Below are 7,800 nucleotides of genomic sequence, written 5' to 3' on the forward strand. Positions count from 1 at the left end.
CTGAAGTCACTGCTGTAATTATCTGAAATAAATGGTAAAAACTACATGAAAATAAGATGCAATTTAAAATGACCTAAATACTGTCCAAGATTGCATACTACTCTCTTGCCTGACAGCCACTATGGAACTCTTTACGCACACCATTTCAATTCATTCATCACCGTTGTCTTTTGTTGGCAATACACTGAAGAGTCAGTAGCATGGAAGCCCATTGGTATCAGCAGCAAATTGGGAGATCTCTAATTAGTACAAAAGTGACTTGTTAAGTGATCAGATCATCATCAGAGTTAGATCATCCTTTCTACTTCACATTCCGCATCTAATTAGTTGGTGAACTGTATCTAAATGAAGAGGAAGGGTCTGAGCACTGGTCCCTTGGTACATAGCTGATCATAAGTTTCCAATCACAAAGAAAAGCCACAACCACTGCTCTGTCTCTCCTGCACCAAACCACTTTTGCATCCAGATTATTTAGCTTGTATTGGATTCAATGGGCTCTAACCTTTTGGACCACTCTTCCACATGGAATAACGCCAAGGGACTTACTGAAGTCAGCATACACTGTATGCAGCAGTAATAGCAAGTACTTTGAAATTATGTGTTATGTAGGTGATGAAGTGAGCTTCAGTCCAATCAAAATCCTCAATAATTTGCTCTCTGTGTGTAGCTTATTGTAAACCCATCTGGGTAATATATTTCAGTTAAAACTTGATCTCTCAGCGTCTAAAGTTTCTTAGCTTCTGATTTTTCCCCTATGTGAAACCACAAGTTTGGCGAGACCATTAACATGTTTAATATTGAACTCATGATTTTATTTTGAAACATCTGACTGAAATATCAGTGGAATGCTTTATCATTAAGCAGAGATGCCAGCACAGACTGAAGTGTGATGAATAGTAACATTCTTTATTTAATGTACTTCATAAAATAACTGATGCAACATACCACATACCAGTATATACATTTGCAAGTAATGCAAAACTATTGAATGGAAGACTCTACAGCACAACAGAATAAGCTATAGGGTTTCAATATAATTGGAAATTGGGCAAATAGTTGGCAGATGAACTTTTAAAATTAAAAGCATCAGAAGGCACAGTAATATTAGGACAGGAAAAACAGAGGGAAGAATATTGCTTAAATTAAAATGAAATAATTTGCATAGAAAATAAAAGAAATTTGGTGATTTTGGTTAATAATCTCTGGAAAGTATTACAACCATGTCTAAAATGGGAAGAATTAGAAGATTGATTAAAACTAGTAACAGAGAAAGTAATAGGGTTGAAAGTGTAAAAGTCCCAGAGACATGATGTATTCCATCCCAGATTTTAAAAGGGCAAGAAACTGTTGATGATATTTTTTAGCTCTCAATTCAGAATTGTCCCTGGGATTGTAAATGTGAAACTTTCACTTTGTAGTTTAAAAAAGATTACCTCAGGCTGATCCAAAGTACACTGCAGCCAATAAGATATTTTTGAAGTGCAGTTATTGCTATATGCTTAATGGAGTTTAGAAAGGAAATAAACCAGGAATTTTTTAATCCTTTCATCTAAAATGCACTGAACAAAATACTAGGGATGAAATGACTGACCTTGCTGATCATTTCATATTTATCCAAGTCTTCAAACAGTGATTTTTAATAGATAAGTCAAAATCGTAGAGTATAGAAGGAGATAATTTGTTCATTTTGCCTTCGTCTCTTTAAGTAATTCAGTGTAGACATATCTAATGACTTATCATGATTTGACATTGTCTCCATGCCTTTGAACTCTGTGCCTCTGTTTATAAAGCCAAGGGTACCATTTTGTTGAAACCCTTTTTCAAATTATTCTGTTCAATTCATTTTATTATGCTAAATTGTGCTGGCTCTAATATTCAAACAATCAAATTGAAGTCAAGGAGTCATACTGTATAGAAATAAGCTGTTGTTCCATGTTGACCATCAACTAACCTATACTAAATACGTTTACCAACACTTAATCCAGTATTTTCTATGCTGTGGTAATTCAAGTGCTTATCTGGCTACATCTTAAATGTTGTGTGAGTTTTCACCTCCACCAGACACCCAGGCAGTCTGCTTCAGATTCCAACAGGGTGAAAATGTTCTTTCTTACAACCTCTCTAACTTTGACTCTTTTCACTAAACATATGCCATACGGTTTTGGATTTCTTCGCTATAAATTGCTTACTATCTATCTTATCTGTGCCCTTTATAATTTTGTATAGTAAAGAATCAACTCTGCTTTTCCACTACAAGTTGAACAAACCCAATCTACCCAATCACTTCTCGACCTGAAACATTCTGTTCCAGGTAACATCCTCTCCAGTGCAATCACATCCTTCCATAGTATGGTGACCATAACTGTACACAGTACTGCAGCTGTGGTCTAACTTCCGTTTTCCTGTGCTCTATGCTCTGTCTAATGAAGGTATACAGTCCAAATGCCTTCTTCATCCTTCCGGAAGTGTGATCTTCAGAGATCCCTAGATTTTTGCACCATGGTCATTCTGTTCCTCAATGCACCTTAGGGACCTGTGATTCATTGTGTATATCCTACCCTTGTTACTCCTCTCAAGGTGAGGCACCTCATACTTATCAGGACCAAAGTCCATCTGTTCATTTTACTAACAGATCAATAGAATACTGCAGCCTACAGTATTTCTCTTCTCTGCATCAACTACACTCTTGATTGTGCCATCTGCAAACTTACTAATCATATAATCAATATTCATCTTCAAATTATTAATATACAGGTTTGTATATAATAAACAGTTGTGTCCTGGGACTGCTTCCACTAATAGACCACTGGTTATAAGCTTCTGTTCAGAAAATCAGCTCTCCATCTTCACCATCTCTTAATACCTAGCCACATTTCAATCCAGTTTGTCAATTGCCTGGATTTCATGAATTCCATTGTTTTTCCATCAAAGGCTTTATTGAAGCCCATGTAGATTTTATCAAGTGCTTTGTCCTTATCAATACACTTTCAAAATATCAATCAAATACTCATTACATTAATAGCTACCTTTGCAAGTGCAGATTTATTTTATCTCTTGGAGTTTTATTCTAAATACTTTCCCATCATTAAAGAAATATCCGTGATTTACCTGCAAGCTCTGAGTCCAGGAACTACCAACAGATTCAGAGGGTGAATTTGAAAGTTTTATCTGTCTCCAGATAGATAGATTGAACTCTAAGGAAGTTCAATAAGATGGGCCCAACCTTGCTGAGAGTCATTCACCAGTCTAATTATGTGCCCTTCTAATTGCAATGGAAATTTTACATCTGCTGTTCAGAAGGCAAAGATGGTTAACATTTTAACATTATTTTACCTGCCAAACATCTAAAACCTATTAAAATCAGTTTCAGCTTTGAAGGCAGTCTGTCTCCAGCTTTTATTTCAATCTAAGACTTTCAAAGATATTTCACAGGGAGTGCCTCTGTACTCCAGTGTGAACAATCCTTAATAAAATGGATGAAATAAAAGTTAATGTCCAGAATGGAAAATATTGCTATCACGTCATTTTAATATCACAGGATGAAATAAACACTTGAAGGTTGAAGACAACTCAGAGGCAATGCCAAATGTCTGAAGACTCACATATTCAAAAATGAATCTTCCATTGGTGTAGTGCACTCTTGCAAGATGATATCACATCACTTTTCTCCTCCTTAATTAATTAAATTGTAAAATAGTGATCCAGACAACAGACCTAATTCAACATTGATAATGTCCTTAGATGTCTGATTAATATTGATAATGTGACCATCTGGTAACAATTTTGCTCCTTAATTCTATTTCATTGTTGCAGCCCATGGACCAGAGTTGTACTACTATGTTTAAGACTTACTAACTGCAGCACATAATAAAACATGTCATTTCAGAGTCAAACCGCAATGAGAAATTCACCACTTGGGAAATTTGAAACAAGTTCAACATCAGGATAGCCATCTCTTGGGATAATATAATCCATACTACAGTGAATGGTTTATGGAGGAAATAATGGTCATAATGTGTGCACAACTATCCTAGGTTTACGAACCAGAAAAATCTAAAAGGTATTATGTTGGCAAATGAGGCAGAGTTTGATGAAATATGACATGAAAGAATTATTGGAATTTCATATTGAAAAGCTTCTAAATGAAGAGCTATTAGCATTTGATCAACAGAGGTCACAAAAGGAAACAGAAGCCACCGGCATGGAACCACATCCTCAAAAAAGCGTACTATGAAAAAGCCTTTGGAAGTGTGCAAATGCCATAGCCATCATCAAATACACCAATCCCAATATGAAGAGCTGTATTAAATGTGGGTGCTTGATGGAATATGCTGTTCTTTGTTATAAGTACATCAGGTGAAATGAAGAGTCCAGATTTCCACTGCCATCTTCTTTAAACTTTGTTCATCAGTCACCCAGCAACACACACAGGAGGAATTTTCATTGTCAAAGTTACAAACTCTGTTAAGCTCAGTTGCATGAGCGCTACTAGAATCCAAGCACTAGTGACATCTCTCACTTATTTCACTGTTCATTAGCTCCATGTGTGGGTATGATTTAGTTATCTTTGCCCTAGATCCAGCTCTGCCATTCAAAAAAATTATGGCTGATCAGTTCAGAACCTCAGCTAGGCATTCCTGCCAATCCTTGGCAACGTTTCAACCCTTGATTATCAATAGTCTATCTCAAAAAATATTATGCTTTTGTTGGCCTTTGAGAAAGAGAGTTCTGAAGACTCACAGATTTCTAAGAGAAAGAAAAGCTTTTACTCTTTTTGCCTAAGATAAGTAAACCCCTGTTTTGAGTCAGTGATCTTTCTCACACAAGAGTATGTCAAGACCTATCAGAATCACTTGATGCATTTCCTGAAAGGAAACTTCATGTTTTTATTATCTTAACTTGAGATTTAATTGGTGATAGAATAATATTTTATTATTTCAGATACTTGTGTTGATGAAATTTTAAGTTTTTATGTTGTTTTGACTGAGGTTCTTGAGCCCTGGAGTGCAACCGGAAATTTACATCGAAACTAATGGAAAACACCTTTTGAGTCATGAAGTTTTGCCTAGCAAAACATTCTGCTGGAACACAACCTTTTAGTAAAATTGAGGAATACCTGCACTGAAATAATCATAATGCATTTCTCTCAATTTTTGTTTGATTTATGAAGTTTCACTTAAAATATTTACCAGAAATTGATCCGTTCAATAAAACAAGGAATTATTGTAAAGATCAGTTGCATCAAAATTCTCTGCTACTTTCTTAATTCTAGGTTCCAGTATTTTACTCTGTACAGGTGTGTACAGTAATGGGTTTTTAATTTCCTAATTTCTCACTATCCCTCTCCTAACCAGTGGAGTCATTTTCTTAATTTTGTAGTCAAAATGGGTAATTACTAAATAAATAGTGCATTGGAGGATTATAACTAAAGCGTGTGCAATTTCTTCACTACTTGCCTTAAAACTCTGAAGTAGCGTTAGTCTTTTCCTAATATTGTTTACAGCTTACTTCAACTTTTGTGAGTTTTTAATTTGTTTGCTGAAACTGTTTGGGGACAGCTTCTTTCACGTCTGAGGTCAGGTAGTTGTTTCAGGGCGATGCCTGCTCCCTGTGATGGCAGGCCCCGGAACCTTGATTCTATATTTCCTTATTTTTCAATTATTTGACAGATTTCTATCCTTATATGCAACACAGCGTTGCTGACATTTCAACAGTATTTAATACTGTTTATATATGTCATCACAAATAGTTCTTTCAAGTACTTTTGAAGCAATTTGATTTAGGTATCCATGACAAATTATTCTAGAAAATACAACTTACAGGAAGCAAATTATATGGACTTGTGATCTTCAGGAGCTAGTTTAAATATTGACAATTGAATAAAGGCAAATTGCTGGCTGTGTGAGCAAAACTTAATTTTATGATTTAATGACAGTTTTACCCAGACTATGACAGATTCTAATATTCAGGCGGAACAGCACAAGACATTCCTCAGTCAGGAGGCTGCCCAGGTTATTGTTGAAGTATCACGTAGCACCTAAACATCTGGAAGAAATTTGAAGTTCAGCTTCTTCCAATGTGTTGTAGACATTCTAACTGTGGAATTTGCTAAATAATAAACCTTTAAACAAACTGGTAGCAGTGGCCAAGTGCTCCTTTACTGAACTGTGAGCAATATAATATTTCTACTAATGGCCAAAGAGAGGATTTGGTATTTGTGTAGCCAGCTCGTTCACTCTGCAACCTGCACAATATCCCCCAGTAATGAATTTATTTAGTGATAAGGCATGGTACTGGCCCTTCTGGCTCAAAGAGCTGCACCATGCATCAACCCACCTATTTAACCCTAGCCTAATCACAGGGCAATTTACAATGACCAATTACCCTACTAATTTTGGTTAGTGATTCTGTTTGGTGGCATGGTAGAGTAGTGGTTAGCTCGATGCTATTACAGCTTGGGGTATCGGATTTGGAGTTCAATTTTGGTGTCCTCTGTAAGGAGTTTGTATGTCCTCCCTGTAAACATATGGATTTCCTCCAGGTACTTTGGTTTCCTTGCACAATCCAAAGACGTACTAGGTAGTATTAGGTTACTCGGTTATTGTAAATTGTTCTCCGATTAGGCTAGCGTTAGATCGGTGGGTTGCTGGGTGGTGCAGCTTGTTGGGCCAGAAGGGCCTGATCCATTCTGTATCTCTAAATAAATAAAAATATTAAAAAATTGCAACTGATCTTCATGCAATGGACCATGACAAGACTTGCCATCAAACTACACAATTTACAGCATGTCAATAATCCTAAATTACTGAGGAATTCAGACCATTTCTGGGGAAAGTGGTACTTCAGCAAGCCGAATAGTTTCCATCTGAACAGGTATGGGAAGGTGGGTGTTGCTACAGCTGTTGGTGAAATATAAACAAGTTTAGCTAATTTTGAAGGTAGAGTCAGAAAGGAGAAAAGTCAAACGAAATATAGAGCATAATGGTTCAAGTTAAAGGATGCTTAGGAAGACAAAGAGAAAACAAAAGCCTATAGTCCAGGCAATGATAAGGGTACTGCAACAAGAGTGTATTGGGAAAGGACATAAAATAAAAAAATTAAGAGTGCACCAGCAAACTGAGTCATGAATAGGGAAAATTGATCAGACTAATATAAAGGCTGAATGCATTTTTAATAGGGTAGATGGCTTGATGGCGTTCCAGATTAGAGGTGTGAGTAGTGCTGCTGCCTCCCAATCCAGCAACCCAGATTTTGATCTTGTAAGAATATTCTTTTATACCACAATAATTTGTATTTCATTCCTTTAAATAATAATTTGCTCTACCATTCTTCTCTATGAGGTGTTCAACCTCAACTTTTCCCACAGCATTCTTCATCCACTAAATTTTGCCGATATATCTACTTCCTTAGAACTTGAGAACCTACCTATCTTTGCCTATCAGGAAATTTGGCTTCAGTACACTCCACTACTTCACTCAAGTTATTAATTATAAGTAGTTCAGGCCCAAGCACTAATTCGTGTGACACCACATTAGTTGCTGATTGATAGTGGGAAGATCAACTATTTCTCCAACTTTTGTTTTTCCATCTCCCTGATTTTTTGTTCTAGGATCTCAGTAGAATCCAGAATTTTGGCCTCCATTTCCTCTAAGATGGGTTACAAACTATTTTGTTCAAGGGTCTTTTTGACCTCCATCCCTATTTTGCCTGATATTTCCAGTAAGAGTTTTCTTTTCCTTCTGATTATACTATTGCAATGTTTGTTGTTTCTTAAGCAATAATTATCTAGAACGTTTTACC

Source organism: Mobula hypostoma, chromosome 21 (assembly GCF_963921235.1).
Source record: "Mobula hypostoma chromosome 21, sMobHyp1.1, whole genome shotgun sequence".
Classification (NCBI taxonomy): domain Eukaryota; kingdom Metazoa; phylum Chordata; class Chondrichthyes; order Myliobatiformes; family Myliobatidae; genus Mobula; species Mobula hypostoma.